At 44.6% G+C, this 22,214-nt stretch overlaps 1 long non-coding RNA gene across 1 annotated transcript; it reads left to right on the top strand.

The window, feature by feature from the left end:
* The first annotated feature begins 2,928 nt into the window (after window positions 1–2,928).
* LOC115365671 (uncharacterized) lies at window positions 2,929–4,213 on the top strand. Its single transcript, XR_003928778.1, has 3 exons — window positions 2,929–2,991; window positions 3,115–3,202; window positions 3,480–4,213. It is a non-coding gene; the product is annotated as an uncharacterized LOC115365671 (long non-coding RNA).
* Window positions 4,214–22,214: the final 18,001 nt, after the last annotated feature.

Raw genomic sequence — 22,214 nt, 5'->3', positions numbered from 1 at the left:
TCCATGGGAAAAAGTGGAGGCGCTGGTTGTGGACTTTGAGGCCTTATAAAATCCAAACGGTTCAAATTAATACTGAGCCTTGAAGAACTTTTGTTAAGCACTGTGTCTTCTCTCATGTATTAGCTGTTCAAGCCGATAACATTAACGCCCTGGGAGTTTATAGATTTCATGCAAAGCTCAGATTTGGGCGAAAACGTGACTTTCAAACGCAAATTGATGACTTCCTGTTGGTTTTAGGTGGGGGGCACGAGCACGAAAAATGTCGGGCTTGATGAGATCTATGTTTCGGCGCTGGTTTGGTCTTTCTATCACATTCCTGGGCGAAAACGTGACTTTCAAACGCAAACTGATGACTTCCTGTTGGTTTTAGGTGGGGGGCATGAGCACGAAAAATGTCGGGCTTGATGAGATCTACGTTTCGGCGCTGGTTTGGTCTTTCTATCACATTCCTGTGGGCCGCAGGGGCTGCCTTTGCGTCCCTAGGTGGCGCTACCGAGCCCATTTTTGATCCGGGGGGTTCCGATTTTTGATTTTATCGAATTTTTCGCCAGACCTGGTGTGCGTGCCGAATTTGGTGAGTTTTTGAGCATGTTTAGGGGGTCAAATTAAGCGTCAAAGTGGCGTAATAATAATAATAAGAAAAAAACGAAGCAAAAACAATAGGGCTTCGCACTGGGACAGTGCTCGGGCCCTAAATATTGGGAATTGTTACGGTGTGCAGCAAAATTGCCAGCACAGCCCTAAATGACCTCTCTGACTTACACAAGGTGAGGTCAGTGACCAAAACCAGACTGATCCTGGCTGACCCAGACCACACCTTGCACGAGGAGTTTAGGCTGCTTCCTTCCAGATGCAGATATCTGCTTCCGAGATGCAAGACCAATAGAGTAAGAGCTTCATTTGTCCCTACCGTGATCAGGCTCTAATGACGTAGATTGAATGTTTTTTGTGAAATTTGATGTGTTTGTTGTCTTGGTATACATGTTTGTTTTTCTATGTTTTCACTACGTGCTGTGAAACAAATTGCACCTAGTGGATACTAGAGACTCTTGAACTTGAACTTCAAGGATTGAGAAAAAATTATTGGCAAGAAAAATCCACCCAAAATATTTAGCAAACAGAGAAATATAGATGTTTTGTCCTGAAATGGAGTGGGAATGTGCTTGAATCTTAATAATAACCATTTTAATGGATTCCCTGGGGCCAAATTGTATGGGAAAATGTTTTCATTTGTCCCTGTAGCATGTACGGTTCAAAAGTTATGCTATTTTCTATTTTTTCCATTTTTGGCTTTTGGACCAGGGTTTTGTAAGAAAGGGTTTAAAATGAACCTCACTCGACATTATTTCAGCCTGGTACCTGGCAGAATCTTAAAATACACCCTTCAGTGATTAAGAATAAACTATAAAAATAGCTGCCTAAGATTGATACACTACACTCTTAGAAATAAGGGTTCCAAAAGGGTTCTTCATGAGGGGCTCAGGTTCTACCCAGAACCATTTGCTTCTGAAGAACCCTTTTTTGAAGAAAGGGTTTTTCAAGGGTTCTTTGTAACACTAAAGGTTCTGGTAAGAACCGTTTTGATCCAGAGAACCCTTTTTGGAGGAAAGAGTTCTTCAAGTATTGTTGAAAGCATGGGTATAAGATCCTCACCCTACATCCTACATTAATGTAATTAAACTTGCTCAATAAAGAGGCAAATAAACAAATATAATCATCCCAGGGAGAATTTTGCTGTTGAAAAGACACTTAAACAGGGTACCAGCACAGAGTCTTGAACTCTGCTCTCCCATGTAAAAGATAAATGTGATACCACTCATCCACCACTGCTATGTAATTAAACAATACATGTTGAATAGACCTCTATCCTGTCTTGAACCCTCAATCTTCAAAATAGCACTGCTATGCTGTTACCTACTGAGCCACCATGCTATATTGTTATGCTATGCAACTACAACCTCTGGAGGGAGGAGCTCATGAGCCATCAAAAGAAAAATAAGAAAAAGGTATCTTCTTTTTGGACTGTGGGCAGTTAACCATCCTCATCTATTTTTCCTTGAGTATGGATAGTGCAGGCACTGGTGGGATGATAATGTTGGGACTTGAACCCCGATCTCCCAGAGGAAAGGCGAAGGTTCAGTGTGTCAGGCCAGGGAGCTTGCTGCCCTGCCAATGGCCATGTGGGAGCTAATAGCTGGTTTTAATGTGGCTTGCGTCACATGGTCTGCCCTTCTCAGCAAAACAGGTGTGACACATCAATAGTGATTACTGTGGTTAGAGGCCAGACTGAAGTGACAGAAGATCAAAAACTTCAGAGGATTAAGGTAAGCTAAATATGATTTCTTATTTCAGCAAGCTTGACTCTAGCTAAGGACTTTTTATGGTGAAAGGTGGACTATTTGTTTCTTGTTTTGATTTTTTTTTTTTTTTTTTTTTGTAGAATGAGTTACACAGCTTGAACAACAACTGAAGTGTGCCACTGGCTTGAGCAAGAGGGTTATAACTTAATAACTTGTATTCCTTTTTGTTTTGAAGAGAATGATATTGATGGAGCAACCCTCAAAATTCTCTCTGAGAGGATGTCAGAGAGATTAATCCCATCAATAAAAAAACAAGCACAATTCCTCAAGTATCTCGAGCAGTTGAAGTCATCATCATCATCGCCATCATCATCATTGTCATCAACAACAAGAAATTGGAACGGGTAAAATGCTGTCAAGATACTGCAATTCTGGTCATTTGTGGGGGAAACTTTATTTCTCTACTAGTTACAGTCTGTTCATTACTATTTCACACAGCTCGGTCTAACATATTCTTGCATTTTTCCATATTACAAAGACCTCATGATGAGCAAACAGCTGGACCTGCTTCACTGGGTCAGTTTGCTTTCCTCAAAGCATTAAAAGATACACTTGAGGCAAAGGACCCAGAACTTTTGTCCCCTCGGAGAAATGATCTGTCACTGTATGACATCCTCAGCAGCCAAACAATGTAGGTTACTTTTATCATTATTATGGAAAACTACTGCACATTGTAGCTTTAAATTGAGATTATACTCCATATAATGGCACTTTAAGACAACATGTTCAACTATTATTTCTCTCCCCAACTAAGGTATCCCTCAGCCAAACAATATAAAGAGATTTTAAGCCTGTTCATACGCAGATGTCCCTTCATGCGGGAGAAAATTGGTTCAGGACATGTGAGTAAGCACAAAATGAGTCTGTTAATGTGTGTTTTCATATCTTAATTGTATAGATATAGCTACTGTACATACTGTATCTCAGTATATAATAAACAGAAAATGCATTCACCTAATGTTCACATTTGCCAAAAATGAGTGTGTCTATCTTTTACTGTATAGGTGTATTTTACAAAATGGCTTGATGTTGACAAATCTGGACAATGCTGAGGTCAACAATCATCTCATTTTCGACTGCACTATCCCCTTAAGTAAACAATTCCTCTCTTGGTTGTAGGATGATTTACGTGAGTCTCTAACAAGTTCAAAAAGGAAAGGCGACCCCTTATTGGTGACTCAATGGTGCAACAAATGTGTCCAAAATTTTCTGTGGCAGGATCTGGAAAGAAGCACCATACTCCGGGTCAACCAAGTCTTTGGAAACAACACATAACTTAAGCATACTTTTTAAAAAATGATCATGTACACCTCATCTTAGTGGTTACCTCTTACCATATTGTTGTGTCATTTTTCATGCATCATAGGCTCAGGAAGATGGAGACTTTGGAGTGGATGAAAGGACCATTCAAGCTCATATCCAAAATATGTCTACAGAGATGCTTAAAGTACACTTTGGTAACAATTTTAGTTTATGTTTGGGGTCAAACTGACCCCTAAAAGATGTTAGTAAATTTGAACATAACAGGAGGGTTAATGTGGAAACTTTGTGGTGTTCCCTCACTTTTATCTGATTCTATTCCACTCCACTGTGCCCATATGCTGATTGCTCTCATTGGACCATGCATTATTTTATTGTTTGTAGATAGTTAACTGCTTCATCTGGTGCAGTGTAAGTCTACCTTGGATTGATGCTTTTATCTTCTCTCTCTGCCATGTCACCATTGCTGGAGATTACATGATGTGATTATGATGCATAATTACAGCATGATGCGTCTGGCCTGAGTCCTATCATCATGTTGCTGATTCCACAGGACCTATGCTCACTTTTGACTTGTTTTCCCCTCGGACCTACAAAGCCTCTCTTCTTCTGTTGGACTGTCCTCAGAGTCTCCCCTCCTTATCCAACATTGTTCCAAGTTTTTTAAATAAAAGAAAAATTCTCATTAAAATTGTTTGAATGTGTCCTCAATCTATAAACAACCACAATATAGTATAAGTAATGAAATAATTGTTTTGCCTGATCTGTAGAATACAATATGGTTCTTCATAGAACCCCCAGAAAATGGTTATTGGTGAAACCCTTGAAATATGAAAGGGTTCTTGGTGGAACTCCCTGGATGGGTTCTAGATGAAACCCTTGAAATATGAAAGGGTTCTTGGTGAAACTCCCTGGATGGGTTCTAGATGAAACCTTATGAAGGTGGAATGGTTCTGGATGGAACCTCCACTAAGGGTTCTTTGTAGAACCTCTCATAGGGGGTTCTGGGTGGAACCTTTCACAGACGGTTCTAGGTATAACCCTCCAAAAGGGTTCCAGATGTAACCTTTATAAAAGGTTCTACCTGGCACCAAAAAGGGTTCTCCTATGGGGACAAGCCGAAGAACCATATATGGTTCTAGTTAGCACTTTTATTTCTAAGAGTGTACATATATGTTATTTTAACAGTAATCATGATAATGACATTATTATAATAAAATAAAGGCAGGGGGATGGGGCTGGACTGGATTGGCTGAGGGTGGGGGTGAGCGGGGGCTCCATGCCGGGCTCCTTGGGGGCGCGGCGGGGCCCTCGGTGGGGGTGGGTGGGGGGCGGAGTGGTTTGGTCCTACCTCTCTCCCTCTCTGAAAAATAAATAAATAAAGAAATAATAATAAAAATAAAATAAGATAAAATAACGCCACTCCTTAGCAGGCAGACTCCCTCCTAAGGGTCTGGGATTTGCCCTGACCAGGAAGAGGCCCAGGAGGCCAAATCTGCAATGGGCCAGCAGCCACCCCTGGGTCTGGGTGCAGCCCAAGGCACAACTGCCCCAAAATTAAAATCAAATATATATATCAATATATATATATATATATATATATATATATATATATATATTGATATATATATATATAATAGTTTACTATGCCATGATATATTATATCATTATATTGCATCATAATGTGTCATATCAGCTCGCATTATATTATGTTTATATATACACTACTCACAAAATGTTAGGGATATTTGGCTTTCGGGTGAAATTTACGGAAAATGTAAAAAGTTCACGATACAGTGATATTATATCATGAAAGTAGGGCATTTCAGTAGAAGCATGCACTGGTGATTTCCTCATCTCAAACAATTTCTTGAAACAAAAGCCAACAACAGTGGTGGGTATACCACAACAAAAAATGTCAATGTCTCAATAACTTGTCATGTGCCCTTGAGCATAAATTACAGCTTGACAACGACGTCTCATGCTGTTCACAAGTCGACTTATTGTCTGCTGAGGCATGGCATCCCACTCTTCTTGAAGGGCGGCCCTCAGGACATTGAGATTCTGGGGTACAGAGCTCCGAGCCTCTACACGGCGACTCAGCTGATCCCACATATATATATATATATATGTATATATATATGTATATATATATATATATATATATATATATATATATATATATATATATATATATACAGTATATATATATACATATATATATATTTTTTTTTCATTATTATTATTATTATTATTATTATTTTAGTTATTTTCATTATATTACTATATCTTCTGTTTTCTCATCAACACACAGGCTCACACACACACACACACACACACACACACACACCTATATACATACCATCGCAACTTTGTTATTGTCTGTAGTGGTTTGTATTGTCTGTCCACCGTCTGTATCTTGTGTTCACTTGGTGTAATTTATTTGTCCCCTATGTCACCTTGCTTATGTCACCTTGTCTGTTGCCATTTAATTTCACCAATAAAAAAAAAAAAAAAAAAAAAAAAAAAGGAGATTGGCACCGTTTGGCAGCGTAATGGAAACCCAACCTGATCACCTGTCAGTCAAACAATGTGTCCAGTATGGTGATGTCTTTTTTCCAGTCATGTTGTCTGGCGCTGCTCGTGTTAACTACACAGTTCTTCTTCCATATATATAAATATTCCACTCTGGGTTTTCATTATCCAGTAATCACCGGACTATGACTGGTAAATCTGCCAAAGTCTGGCAATTTTTCAAATGTCCGGTGAAAATATTCACAATTTGAATTTTATTAAAACATTCAATTTCCACGTAATTTTATTTATAATAATAATAAAAAAAATAGACTGCGTGATCCCTGTCTCCAGTGTACCAGAGGGAGAGAGAGAGGGTTTTTTTTTTTCTTCTGCAGAACCTCAACTCAACTCAACTCAGCTTTATTTATATAGCACTTTAAGAACAACCACAGCTGAAACAAAGTGCTGTACAAAAATGAAAAATAAAACAGCAAACAGAAAGAAAAGTAGAAAGAATAAAAACAATCAAACAAATTAAAACAGAGCAATAAAACAATAGAAAGAATAAAAACAATCAAACAAATTAAAACAAATTAAAACAGAGCCAGGTCTGATGCTGGAATTTAAAATCAATGTTCATAAATGATCATAAAACCACAAAACAGTAAAGGTAATAAAACAGTAAAAAGGAATATAAACAATAGAACAAATAAAACAGAGTGACGTCTCATGCTGGGTTAAAAGCCAATGAGTAAAAATGGGTTTTAAGACTAGTTTTAAAAATGGACAGTGAAGAGGCTTGTCTGATGTGCACAGGTAAGTCATTCCAGAGTTTGGGGGCAGCAACAGAAAAAGCTCGATCCCCTCTCAGCATTCGCTTTGACCTTGGTACCTCCAGGAGCAGCTGGTCAGTTGACCTGAGGCACCGGGCAGGAGCGTAAGGTTAGAGTAAAGCAGAGAGGTAGGGTGGGGCGAGGCCATTTAGAGATTTAAAAACAAATAAAAGAATCTTAAAATGAACCCTAAAGTGCACAGGAAGCCAGTGGAGGGAAGCCAGAATGGGCGTTATGTGCTCCCTCTTTCGTGCTCCAGTTAACAGACGAGCAGCAGCATTCTGGACTAACTGGAGACGTGAGAGGGAGGACTGACTGACTCCAAAATAAAGTGCATTACAGTAATCCAGCCGAGACGTGATAAAGGCATGGATTACAGTTTCAAAGTGCTGGTGTGCAAGCAAGGGCTTCACCTTTGCAAGCTGCCTGAGGTGAAAAAAACTTGACTTTACGACCGAGCTAATTTGGCGATCCAATTTAAAATCACTGTCCATCTTAAAACCCAAATTAGAAACTGTTGGCTTTGCATAAATTGACAAAGGACCCAGATCAATAGAGGGGGGTGGGGGGGGGGTCACAGGAGCTGCTGGGGGCAAATACCATCACTTCCGTTTTCTTTTCATTAAAGTTTAAAAAGTTTAGGGCCATCCAAGCTTTGACGTCATCCAGGCATGACAGAAGCGGTTTAATTGAAAAGGAATCTCTTTTCTTCAGGGGGACATATATCTGACTGTCGTCAGCATAACAGTGGAAAGAGACACCATGTTTTCTAAGGATGGAACCCAGGGGAAGCAAGTACAGGGAGAAAAGCAGGGGCCCTAAGATTGAACCCTGTGGCACCCCATATAAAAGGGAAGCGGAGGAGGATTCGGTGTGACCAAGGCCCACAGTCATTGTTCTGCCTGTTAAATAGGACCTAAACCAGTCGAGTGCACTACCACCAATGCCCACTAGGTGCTGTAACCGAGTTACCAAAATATTGTGGTCCACAGTATCAAAAGCAGCAGTTAAATCAAGCAAGACAAGAATAACGTACAGAGAGTTATAAAACAGAGCAGAGTTTTAAAACCCGACTGGAAAATCTCCATGATATTGTTAATGTCCAGGAAAGATTTTAGTTGTGCATAAACAACTTTCTCCAAGATTTTTGAGATGAACGGCAACTTGGAAATGGGCCTAAAATTAGCCAGAACAGTATTATCGAGGCCAGGCTTCTTCAGCAGGGGTTGCACTACTGCATGTTTGAAGCTTACAGGGACAACACCAGAGGACAGGCTGCTATTAATTATGGTCAAAACTGACCATAATGAAAACCTCTTTAAACAGGTGAGGAGGGACAGCATCGCGAGGGGAACCAGCAGGCTTAATATGGGCAACTAAGTCCTTTAAGAATGTCAGAGTTACAGGCTCGAACCTATCAAACACTGCCGAGCAAGGAACAGAGACAGAGGGGTCGAAAGCCGGGGCAGAAATGAGAGCCCTTGCGGCAGCAACCTTATCAGTGAAAAAGTGCAAGAAGTTGTTACATACATCAGATGACACTTCTAAACAGAAAGGTTGTGGGGCATTTAGTCAATCGTTTTAAACAACACATGTGGGCTGTGACGATTTTCAATAATAATTTTTGACTCTTTAACAATGTTCTGATACGAGCGCCAGCAGTCCTTTAAAATTTGAAAGGAAACATGCAGCTTGTCCTTCTTCCACTTGCGTTCAGCCCTGCGACATTCCCGTCTGGCTGCACGGGTTCTATCATTTAACCAGGGTTTGGGTCTAGCCTTGGGTTGCCTGGTTTTTATAGGAGCCACAGAGTCGAGTATAGATCGGCAGGAGGAGTGAAACCAGGAACAGAGCTTCTCTGTATCAGCAGAAGCTGAAACAGAGGGGACACAGGCAGCAGAAAAGGCAGCAGAAAACTTTCCAGCAGTGAGCGGGTTAATAGTTCGACAGCGCCGGGCAGGAGCGCAATATTTGACTGCGGCACAGGAGAAACCAACATTAAATAAAACTGGCATGTGATCAGAGAAAACACAATCACCGATCTCTATGTTAGACACAGACAGACAAGGTCTAACGTATGTCCATGTTCGTGGGTGGCACCAGACACACACTGCTTCAGGTTAAAAGAGTCAACAATGTTTAAAAAGTCCTTCACCAGAGGCTTATCAGGACAGCACACATGAATGTTAAAATCACCAATAATAAGGACACGGTCATAGTTGGGCATGATTTCAGCCAGGAACATTGAAAAGTCAGTAACAAACTCCTTATTATATTTCGGGGGCCGGTAGATAACGGCGCAGAGCACCGGGTCAGAATGACCAACCTCGAAAACAGTAAGTTTGAAACTGGAGAATGACGATGCAGCGCACTGTTTACAGTTAAAAGCATTTTTAAAAACAGTTGCAGTTCCTCCACCACGGCCCAGCGTTCGCGGGGAGCTAAAATAAGAACAATCTGCCGGTAAAAGTTCGATGAGAGGGCTGCACTCACCAGCGCTGATCCACGTCTCCGTTATGCAGAGAAAATCCAAGTCGCGATAGTTGAAGAAATCCTTCAGGATAAAAGTTTTGTTTGCCAGTGATCTGGCGTTTACCAGGCCGATCCTGGCCGGAGCTAGAGTCTGTGGTACAGTGGAATGCTGAGCGCGGAGCGGCGTCCTCAAATTAATCTGAATCAAATTGAGTGAATTTCTATAATTAGCACCTACAGATAAAGATTTATGTAATCTGTTTGTCACTCTCACAGGGATGCTCTTGGGTGTGGTGAGACTGCTGTACAGGTAGGGGGAGCTACACAGGGTCAAGGCGAGTCAGGTGGAGCAGGAGTGGAGGGTCAGTTTAATGTTGGAGGCTAAGAGGCGTGACCCTTCAAAGTTTGGGTGTAAGCCGTCTCTTTTAAAAAGCGTGGGTCTGTTCAAGAATGCAGTAAAATTGTTGACGAAGGGGATACCTTTGTGCATGCAGTACCCTTTCTGCCATATTTGGAGCTGGCGGAGGCGACTAAATTTAATATTGCCGAAACACGGTGGGGGCAGCGGACCGGAAACAATCACTTGCTTTCCGGTGACCGCTGGTTTTTTATGTCATTTATACCTGCCTCAATGACCAAGGTGGAGACAGAGTTATACTGGTCGCTCAGGTGCAGTGCAGCTGACTTGATGTCCTTAACAGAGGCACCGGGGTGACAGAAAGTCCTGCCACCGCGCACCGCCACATGCCTGACCAGCGATGTGCCGATCACAAGCACAGAGGGAGCGCGTTGCGCCTGGGAGTGCCCAGCTGAACTCCGCGGTGAGGGATGACCGGTACCGGGGGAGTGCACTGCTGACCTCTGCGGTGAGGGATGACCGGTGCCGGGGGAGTGCACAGCTGACCTCCGCGGTGAGGGGTGACCGGTGCTGCGAGCCCTGGACCACTGAGGAGCAGGAGTAAACACAGGCTGGGATTGCCTGCGAGTGTTGCTGCGGGGGAAACGCCCACCTGTTGATGGTGGAGGGGCCCGTGATGTATCATCCAGGGAGGGGAAATCCTTGACGCTGAGAACGTCATATCTGTTGTTGAGGTGGATGTCAAAGTGGGGGGGTGCAGGTGCAACGGAGGGGGGGCTGTCCCTCCGCCGGTTAGCACCCACTCGGACCCAGCGATCCGGATGGGATGGTGTGGAGCTGGCAGCGGCTTTAGGCTAACCCTAACCCGTGTCCAGGTGTCATCGGGAGCGGTGACCGGGAGAGGCACGTCAGCAGCCGAGTGGCGAGTGGTGTCACCGGGTTCATCGGGGGACGCAGCTCCTGCGGCGTGGAGGGGAGCGATGGTCTCGGGCATCTGGGAGTCAGTTTGTCCAGGTCCGAAGATGATGGTGTCCATGAGATTTTCCGCTGCCTGGATCTGGTACAGAGTGGATATTCTCTTCTCCAGCTCGGATATCTTGTCGGACAAAAGGACACAGCTGAGACAACCCGACTGGGACGGAGAGGTGAGTGGAGCCATTTTCTATCCGGTGATGGTAGTTGGAGAGAAAAACATCAGCAGAGGCCTAAGGACTGGGCCTGCTGCGGTGATTCCACGTCAGGTGAGCTCGGTGGGCTGGCTCAGTGGTCCCTTGCCAGGTTGTAGCGTAGCAGCTAGGTTAAAAACAACCAAGGCAGCTCACTCTAAGGTTGCTCGATGCACATTTAAAGTCTTTAAAATGCTTCGGATGAGTGCCGAAATACCCACGGGGGGCTCCTCCAAGAGGGGAAGCCCAGCCCGTTTTGGTGGGGATAAAAACTAAAAGGATGGTAAAATGCTAAAAATTGGCGTAAGTTTCTGCCATGTCCGGCTGATGGTGGTGCGCCGTGGCGGGCCACACAAACACAGTAAAAATACAGCGATCGGTTGGTTCAATCATTAAAATCAACAGCCCGACTAAAAGAGATACTGATTAAAACGAAAAACGTGAACTTAAAACAACTTAAAAGCAGTACGGACAGGCTTAAAATGACTTTTTCTAAGAGCTGAATTGATGAAGAGAGAACCGGATCAAAACAGCGCAGCGAAGTCGCCTAGGGGAGAACAAGGTCACAAGACTGATGCGCATTGCAAGTTGCGGAGAGACACTTGAGACTTTCGATTTTAATTCAGCTGCTGAATTAAGTTTTTATTGCATCTATTTGATTTCAAGTTGGCAGCACGCCGCGTTATTAAAATAATATGAGCCCGTTTTTTTTGTTTGCAAATTGTAGTTGCAATTGTTTGCAATTATATGCAATGTTCATGTTAAAAGAGCACAGGCTTGTGCAATATTTATTTATTTATTTTAGAAGTTACGCACGTGAGTCAATTGACGGCACTCATTTAATTTGATACAACCTGCTTTTCAATAAAAAGATTACGCTATAAATTGACATGTCATGATATCATTCTTATGTAGCCTGCATATAATTTTAAGATCAATAAATTCAGATAATATTTGACCGGAATTTCAAACATTTGTCCTGTAAATTGAAAACCTGCCGGTCACGTTGTCCGGTGCCAATTTTTTTCTAACGGAAACCCTGATTCCACACATATAGAAAATGTAAAATGCATCGGTTCCTTGCCAGACACTGGGCGTTTAGAAGAGCAAATGTAAAAGCTTTCATGAACCGGATTTTGTTTTAATCTCTAGTGTGTTGTTGCATCAGTAAGTGATGGAGTCGAAAGTTGCAAAACAAACATGTAGGCTATTTATATGAATATGGCGAGGATTATCCTTTGAGGTAAAAACATTCATTAAAAATGGGGGCTTCACAGTAAAATTTATATTTGCTCGTAAAAATCAATAACTTTAACAGACGGTGACAGAGCTGGAAAAAAAGAGATGCGAGGCAGGCACGTAATGGAAAGACAGGGGACTCAGGAAGACGAATTTAAGGATCGATGCATGGATGGATGGATGGGTGGTTAGATGGATGGGTGGACAGATGGATGGCAGGTAGCTCCAGCAACATTGCAGCAGCCAAGACTGGCCTAACTGAGTGTGTGATGCGGCTGCTCTCTTTGTCCATGTCAAATGTGTAGACTACCACTACGCCTTCGCACAGCGCATTTTAAAGGCGAGGACAGGGGCTCATTTGATTGGTTTAAAGTGAATCGGCTGTGTCAAACCCACACCACGCCTTCTCTCCTCCCTTGCGCCGGTAGGAGGAACGGCGCAGTAGTTGCGCCAAGGCGCACGGCGTGCCAAACTTGCAAAATCCACTTAGATACACCCAGTTACTCACCAGGTCTGCGAAACTAGAGCCCCATGTCACACACTGCTGTGTTTTCTCATGCTGTTGTGGGTGCACTCACTCACCTCCCTGCCACACCTCCTCATCAGCGCCGATTTCCCACACCTGTTAACGCCCAGCTGCAGCTCCTTACTGCTCATCAGCCAGCCAGCATTTAAGCTGCACCGATCCCCTCATTCAGTGCCAGATTGTCTTCGCAGCATGCACGACTCTCCAGCATTCATCTTCGGATTGACGTCTCGGTTTCGACTCCCGCTTGCCTCTGACCACGTCTTCTCGTCTCTGCCCCCGGATCTCCTGTCAAGTATCTCCGCTCCCGTGAGTGCTTCAGGTTTCTCTGTGTTGCCGGCTCCCCGACCTACTGCCCGTCCACGACAATTGCTCCGTCTGCTCCCTCTGGATTTTGCCTGCACCGCTGACCGACACTCTGCCTGTCCACGACAATCTCTCCATCTGCTCCCTCTGGGTTTAGTCCGCCCCGCTGATTGTTTACCAGGTTTCGACATTGCTTCCGCTTCGACCACGAGCCCAGTCAGCCTCATCCCTCATCAGTGCTGCTGCACTCCTCAAAGACTCTCAGGTGTAGTGTGTTTTTCCCTTGTGCACTCACCTGCCTGCCTGCTTGAACTGTTTCCCGTTTGTGTTGGAGCTCCTGTAGAGACTGTTAATTTGATTCCTGTGAATATTTACCTGTTGCCTGTTGAAACACCTGCCTGCTGTGAACTTTAATCAGTAAAGTAGTTTCTATCACTACCTGGCGTTGTGCTGCATTTGGGTCCTACATCCACACCTGACAGAATATGTTTATTGGTTGTCATTTCCAAACAGCTCATATCTCCTTTGAATTTACAAGTAATGATTAAAATAACATTTTATATTGTGTATTTTGTGTATATTTAATGCTAGCTTTAAAACAGATTAGCATGCTATTAGGCTACAGCATGACATTTTTGAAAAAATGTGACACATCATCATTTCCACAACAGTCATTTCCATCACGTTCTTTATTGTGATGGAAAAGACGTGTTGTGATGGAAATGACAATGCCAGTGTTATAAATGCATTTCTTTTGGATTATATCACTTAAATATTAATTAAGTTAAACTTAAATAATTATACAAAACAGCTGATCAACTAATTCATATTGTGTACGTAAACTACAAGAATAGAATAGATACTTAAATGTGACACTTGTTCTTTTAAGATGGCACCAAAGACCACAGCAGAGAGATCGAAGGCATACAGAGAGAGAATTAAACCAGATCCAGTTTAATACCAAGAGTTTCTAAGAAGAGACAGAAGGATAAAAAAAAAGAGCAAGGTATCGTCATTTCTGTAACAGAAATTACACACAGAGAGAAAAGAAAAGTTAGAAGACAATGGCGAACTTCTCAACAAAACAGACGCAAGAAGTTGAAAAGACTAGCTGCAGTTGAGAATTTTATGGCTCAGTCAACACCACTACAGTCACCAGAAGACATGGTTGTTGACCGAGAATATGTCTCACCTAGAAACTCCAGCTCCACTGACCCACCTGAAACACCTTACCTTCCTGCACCTAATAACTGTGCACAGAGAAGAGGGAGGAAAAAGGTTGCAAAGACCAGGGCAAAGGTCTACAGAGACCTTAATGCAACTATTGCAAAGCTTGATGATGCTTTACGGAAGGTGGAGAAATACAAGAAAAGATGTGACAGACTTAAGAAGAAAATGGAAATGGCCAACTCAACAAAGATCAAAACAAAACAACTGCTGAAACAATGAACAAAAGACTTAAGAAGAACTCTTCTGTTTCAGAACACTATTATTTCTCAAAAACAAATATCAAAATATGCACACTGCTAAAGACCGGCAAGTGATTTCTAAAGTTGTGGCTGGTAAGCTTCTAAAGAAATACCGCCTATCTGCTTTGCCAGAAAGGAGTTTGGATTCTCACCTAAGCTGACAAGGGCCACCAAACTCCAGTACACCCGAAGAATACAATCTAACACAATCAGCAAAGAAGTGGAGAAAAAAATAACATCTTTTTTTGGAGCGTGATGATAACAGTAGAATAACAACGGGAAAGAAGGAGACAGTTACAAAGAGAAAGAAAAAAATGCAAAAGCGCTTCCTAGTTGAGTCTATGAGAACACTTCACCAGAAGTTTAAAATGGAGCATCCTGATGTTGCAGTCTCTTACAGTGAGTTTTGCAAAAAGTGACCGTTCTGGATTGTTAAACCAGCAATCAAGGACAGAGACACATGCCTTTGTAAAATACATGCAAACCTCCAGTTTATGGCAGACAGACTGTTTTATCACAAAGTAATAAAAAGTGAAAAACTCAGTGACCTAATGGAGTCTGTGGCATGCACAAATGCAACAAAAGAGTGCATGTACAGGGAGTGCCATGACTGCAAGGATAAAGAACTGCTGACCTCTGTTTTTGATGCAGGAGAGCAAACCTGGTGGTTTGAATGGAGAAGCAAGGTTGAGGAGAGGGAGAAGACCAAAAAAAGATGGAACAAAAGAAAAGTTCACCTCATAGTCAAGGAAAAAGTCTATGGGACTGTACAGACACTGCTGGAAGATTTGTCAGACCAACTTAAAAAAAAAAGATGGGAAAACAAGTATTCTGCTCTGAAGGCCCTGAAAGAAAATATAAGAGAGGATGATATTGTCTTGCAAATTGATTTTGCAGAAAACTATCTGTGTAAATATGGGAATGAGATCCAAGCAGTCCATTTTGGTGATTCCCACCAACAGGCCACCCTCCGGCTGTGGCCCACACCAAAAGTAGGATGATATCTCTCTGCTCTATTAGTTCATCAATGCATCATGACCCATCAGCTGTCTGGGCTCATCTCAACACAGTACTCTGCTTAAAGCAAACCCCTTCTACCTTAAAGCACTGAACCCAGCTGTAACCACACTGCATGTTATCAGTGATGGGCCAACCACCCAGTACAGGTCCAAGAAAAACTTCTTTTTCTTGAGCAAAATCCCCTTTCAGATGGGATTTAAAAGGACCACGTGGAACTTTCTGGAGGCAGGACATGGGAAAGGCCCAGCTGATGGGATTGGTGCAGCTGTTAAAAGGCAGGCTGACTCAGTAGTGGCAAATGGCATTGATCTTCCAAATGGAAGGGTGCTGTATGAGCAACTTTCAAAACAGCCATCTACTGTGAAACTGATGTATGTCACTGAGAAGGAGATTGAGAAAATGGACAGTCTCCTTCCTGATGTCCTGCAGACTATCTGGGGCACAATGCAGATACATCAGGTAAACCCTTTCCACCACATCCACATCATTTTTTTTTTTTTTTTGTAAAGAAAAGGTGTTTTTAATGTGTGTAAACATTCATGTTTATTCATGTGTGTAATTTGAATACCATGTGCTTCTCTAGATTGTCTCTGCAAGACCAGGAGAGATATCTTGGCGCATTCTAAGCTGCTTCTGCTCAGAACCCCATCTTTGCAGATGTTTTGGTCCTCAGACAGTACACACAGAGGGTGGCACTGAGAATCCTGCATCCACAAGCACACCTGTCACAACAGCTCAGTCCACTGCAGACATTCATGAGGGACTGATTGGAAAATGGTGTGTGGTCACATATGATGGGTATCCTTATCCAGGCATCATACAGGATGTTGGCTCTGACGCTCTGGTGAAAACCATGAGTCATGTTGGCAAAAACAGGTTTTTCTGGCCAATGAGAGGGGACGTGATCTGGTATCAACCTAAAGATGTTGTTAGACTGGTACCAGAGCCTCAGCAAGTGACAAAGAGGCACATGATGTTGGATCCCGCAGTTTGGACAGAAATATGCTCTGCTCTTGACTATGAGGGATAAAGGCAATGATTCATATGCAAGTCTGACAGTGTGTGAATTAATTGGTTATATACGTATGCATAACAACTACAAAATACGTATGTTGAAAAGTTTGATTTAGTGCAGTTAAACATTCAGTTAAGGTTGGTATTGGAGAGAGCATTAGTTTAAAAAAATGCTTATGATTAAAAGTGCAAGGCAGCTGGCACACAGGTTTTACAGCTATCACATAACATTTTATAGCTATGAATTTTCTATTGTGTGCTAGCACTGTAACAAGTTTACAGGTATGATTGGAGCTGGTAATGCTCACAGTTTCACATGGCCCAGCATGGACCTGCTACAGGGAAGTAAGGTTCAACAAAGTGAGGACATACCATGCACTGGAAGAGTCAGGTTGTGTCACAGGTGTGTGTGTGTGTGTGTGTGTGTGTGTGTGTAAGGGGGTGGTGTCTATTAACTTTCCCTCGTGAGAATGTGGTGGCGGGGATTGTTGATTGTGGGACACCTGGGCAGGCAAAGGTGAGGGAATGATTGGCCCACGGGGAAGGGTGGGTTCTTTTTGTTTCGGGGTTTGTTTGCTTTGCAGGAGAGACGCGACGAGCAGAAGCAGCACGCGGCCGCCCGGTGAACCCGAGTGCGACGCGGCGACGAGTAGAAGCAGCACGCAGCCTCCCGGTGCCTTGGGGAGACGTGGCGACGAGCAGAAGCAGCACGCGGCCGCCCGGTGAGCCTGGAGGAGACGAGACGGGCAAGAGTTTGATGCAGCCACTGCCGATCGGTGGAGGGGTGAAGTACGCTTCATCCCTCCTCCCATTTAAGTACCTCTCCTCACAACACGACTGACGTAAATCAACCACATCTTGGAGCTAACAGGCTATATTAGCTTGAGAGGCGGTGGGACCGTATTGTAGTGTGCATGCTTTTATTTGTAGATTTTGCGGCGGTGCCTGAAGTGAACTTTGCATGTAGTGTTGTTGATAGCCGCCTAAGACCCACCGCGCTCTTCCTAAGCTACTGCCTAAGCTACTGCCTAAGTACATCGTGTAGGTTCGAGTAGCCACTGTTACGACAAGGAATCGTGTACACCCTTAATGTAGCCATTGTTGCAGGCTGCCCTTTGCCACTGGACCCGCGGCGGGAGCGACGAGAACGCCACCCCCCAGTGATGCCTGGACATCGGCCTGGACGCCTAGCACTCGCACTTTCGACCTGGGCTTTAATTGGACTGCAGGCCTGGACTCTTTGTTTTTTCCTTTTTAACCATTTTTAACCTTTTATTGTGAATAAACAACCCTGATTTTAGTTATTGGTGTTTGTCTGTGTGCTGATTGGGACAGAGGGCTCCTCAGTGGGACAGTATTTGAGTTCGGGGTTTTTAACCCCCGTTACATTTGGCGTTGCCGTGGTAGGATAATCCCCTGAGTGGAGCAACTGTCTCTTCAGCATGACAGACGACGGGGTACAAACAGGGCAGCCCATGATGATGATGCCTATTCTTATGGGGGGTTCATGGGGACAGAAATTCAGTGGTACTGGGTCGGAAACTAAGTTCGGAGAATGGAAATCTCAGACAGAGACAATGCTGAGTTTTCAGCCAATCAGAGACTCACAGAAGGCAGACTTTGTGTTGGGGTTATTAGAGGGGGAGGCCAAACGTGAAATTCTGACATTAGAAAAAACACACAGAAACACCCCAGAGAAAATTTTTGCGGTGTTGTCAGAACTATATGGTGATAATACTCCTGCATCCACGTTGAGGGCGCAGTTTTTCAACTGCAGACAAGAGCCGAACCAGTCAGTTAGGTTGTTTTCCCTGCGTTTACGTGAGCTGTTTTCTAGGTTGAAGCAGAAAGATGCCACCGGCTTGGATCAAGGGGATGTTTTGCTGAGAGATCAGTTCATCATGGGCCTGAAGGACGGCCCCATTCGCCAAGAGCTCCGGCGACAACTAAGGAAAACACCGCGACTGGCTTTTGATGAGGTAAAGATGGAAGCATTGGCGCTAGAGGAGGAGCAGGGGGAACAATGGATGCTCTCCAGCTGCTTTGCGGTGAGTAGGCCAGCCTCTAGCGGCCCAAGTTCTGTCACAGACTGGAAGCAGGAGTTACGTGCTGAACTTTTAAAGGAGGTAAAAGAACAAATGACTGAAATGGCAAAGACTATTTTAGATGAACTGCGAGATTCCAACAAAACAAACCAGGTTAACCCTCGCACTCGTGCTGCTTTGCTCAGCTCAGACCGAGCCCCTAGGCCCAAACCCTCACATTATGGTGCCAAATACAAATGGGACCCTGAGGGCCGTCCAATATGTAATGTTTGTGGGGAGATAGGACACATTAGTCGTCATTGCCCGTCCAAAGTCTCTCAACATGATTTTTAGGTTCCCCGGCCACTGCAGGTCAAGTGTCCGGACCCCTCCAAAGCAACCCAACCAACTGCAGCCCTGAGGTTAAAATTACAGGAGAATGCCCCATGGTAGATATTAAAGTAGACGATGTCGATATTAAGTGCTTGGTGGATACTGGATCTGAGGTAACCTTGTTCAGTGAGAGTTTCTGCAATGAGTTCCTCAAGCACAAGCAGCTAAGGGGCAACGAACATCTGTCGTGGCTAAAATTAAAGGCTGCCAATGGCCTAAATATTCCCTATATAGGCTACATGGTCGCTGATTTTGAGGTCTGTGGGGTCCGGGTTCCTGCCCGTGGTATTGTGGTAGCTAGGGATGACTGCATGGGAACCAACAAGGCCATCCTTGGGATGAATGTCATTGCAGACTGCTGGGATGAACTGTTTCATAAGAAAAATGCTAAATGCACCCGCTTAAAACCTCCATCCTTTGGTAAAGAGTGGGATAGGGTTTTTGGAGATTGTCAGCGCATTCAGGCCGCCTCCATTCGGGATGAATGGCAAGCCACAGCCAGACTAGCCAGCTGCTCAAAAGTGACCATACCTGCACAGAGTGAAGCCATAGTATGGGCCAAAATTCCCTCTCGCCCCCAACAGCAACAACGATGTTATGGCCTGGTAGAACCCACTTGTGAAAATGGGAGGGTTGAGGTGGCACGTACTCTAGTTGCAGTGGGGAGGGGAAGAATCCCTTTAAGGGTAAGAAATGTGCACCCTTATGCTGTTGTTCTCAGCAGGTCTCAGCGGCTAGCCACTGTGTCTGCTGTCACTCCCCAGAGTGTGAGAGAGGGAAAGGAGCTCTCTGTTGCAGAAGTCAGCCCAGGGGTGGTGGAGGTTAGCCTTGTCAACGCTAGCCAGGAGCTACCGGAGGCAGCTGGAGGAACTGCTGGACCCACAATCCTTAAGGGAGATGGGCTGACAGACGGAGAGCAACGGCAGCTAGACCAACTCATCTACAAATGGAAAGATGTGTTTTCAACCCACGAGGAGGACTACGGGCGCACTGATGTTGTGAAGCACCACATCCCAACAGGTAATGCTGAACCAATTAGGGAGAGGTTTAGACCAGTGCCCCCTACCCTTTATAAGGAAATACGTAGTCTTCTGAAGGGCATGCTGGAGGGAGGGATTATCAGAGAGAGCTGTAGTCCCTGGGCTGCTCCCATTGTCCTAGTGCAGAAAAAGTGTGGGGCTTGGCGGTTTTGCGTAGATTACCGCAAACTCAACAGCATTACCCACAAAGACGCTTTTCCCCTGCCCCGCATTGAGGACTCTTTGACAAGCCTGACCCAAGCAGAGTGGTATTCCACCTTAGATCTAGCCAGTGGCTATTGGCAGGTTGAGGTAGAGGAGAGTGACAAGGAAAAGACTGCATTTACAACTCCATTCGGCTTATTTGAGTTTGGAAGGATGCCATTTGGCCTGTGCAACGCACCAGCTACCTTTCAAAGGTTAATGCAGAGGTGTCTAGGAGACCAGCTAACAGAGTCTGCCTTAGTCTATTTGGATGACGTAATTGTGTATTCAAAGAACTTTTCAGAACACTTGGACCATTTGGAGGCAGTGTTCCAGGCCCTGGGACACTACGACCTGAAACTCCGTCCAGAGAAGTGCCAGCTTTTCCAGAAACAGGTGAAGTTTTTGGGACATGTTGTAGGCAGCAAGGGAGTCTCCCCTGACCCCGACAAAGTGGCGGCCGTGGCGGACTGGAAACCCCCGAGCACTGTAAGGCAAGTCCGGGCGTTCCTTGGGTTTGTGGGCTATTATAGGCGCTTCATACAGGACTTTGCAAAGATTGCTAAACCTCTTAATGAACTCTTAGCAGGCACCGGTCGCAGCCGAAGGGGATATTCCCCCCCAGTACAGTGGACTGACCAGTGTGAAGCAGCCTTCCAACAGCTCAAACAGGAGCTGCTCCAAGCCCCAATCCTAGCATACGCTGATTACACTCTCCCATTTGTGCTCTATACTGATGCCAGTAATTGTGGGCTCGGGGCTGTCCTGGCCCAAGAACAAGATGGTGTAGAGCGGGTTATTGCATATGCTAGCAGAAGCCTCCACCCAGCAGAGCGGAACGATGCAAACTACAGCTCATTCAAATTAGAATTTCTTGCTATGAAGTGGGCCATAGTAGAAAAGTTCAAAGATTATTTGAGGGGGGCAAAAGTTACTGTAGTGACAGATAACAACCCACTTGTACACCTGCACACGGCGAAGATGGGGGCCACCGAACAAAGGTGGGTTGCTCAATTAGCCAATTATGACTACACCATCAAATATCGGCCAGGGAAAAACAACACTAATGCAGATGTTCTCTCCAGATTCCCTGCTGTTTCCATAAGCACAGATCAAGCAGACGGAGGGACAGGGCAGGAGCGGCTGGTGCAGGTGGTGGTTGAAGCCCCGCCCACTCAACAGACCTTACCTGCGAGTTGGGGGTGGGATCCAGAACGGTGGAGGAGAGTACAGACTGGAGACCCCACAATCAGTAAGGTGAAAGCATACCTGGAGAGAGGTGGGTTACCCATTGCTGCAGAGAGACAAACACTGGCTTTACCAGTTAAGCGGCTACTCAGCCACTGGAGGCGTCTAGAACTATATGATGGTGTTGTTTGCAGAAATGTACAAGACACTCAAACTCTCGAGACTCTGAAACAGGTTGTTATCCCAGCTTCACAAGCCCAGCCCCTATGGGAGAACTACCACGAACGGGCTGGCCACCAAGGGCTGGAAAGGTCGTTATCCCTTTTGAGGAGGAACTTCTACTGGCCACAGATGGAGGACACAGTGCATGCCTGGATCGAAGCCTGCCCACGCTGTTCCCTGCACAAGGCTAGACCACAAGGTAGGGCACCTTTGGTTCCAATATTACCCAAGGCTCCAATGCATATTGTAGCCATGGATTTTTTGACTTTGAGCCGCCCCACAGACAGGTATCAAAATATACTAGTGATGACAGATTTGTTCTCCAAGTTTGCATGGGCAGTCCCAACCCCCGACCAGACAGCTCTCACAACGGCCCGAGTCCTATGGACTCATGTGATTCAACCGTTTGGCTGCCCGGAAGTGTTTCACTCAGACCAAGGCCCGAACTTTGAGTCCACATTGATTAAAGAACTGTGTCAAATCTATGGGTGCCGAAAAAGCCGTACCACTCCCTATCACCCAATGGGGAACGGGGCCTGCGAGAGGTTCAATCAGACTCTACTGAACCTCCTGGGCACGATGGAAGTGGAGAAGCAAGACAGGTGGGTGGAATACTTGCCAGGG

Source organism: Myripristis murdjan, chromosome 9 (genome assembly GCF_902150065.1).
Source record: "Myripristis murdjan chromosome 9, fMyrMur1.1, whole genome shotgun sequence".
In the NCBI taxonomy this organism is placed as follows: Eukaryota; Metazoa; Chordata; class Actinopteri; order Holocentriformes; family Holocentridae; genus Myripristis; species Myripristis murdjan.
Note: the sequence above shows the minus strand (reverse complement) of the source record. Positions and strands in the feature narration are given on the sequence as shown.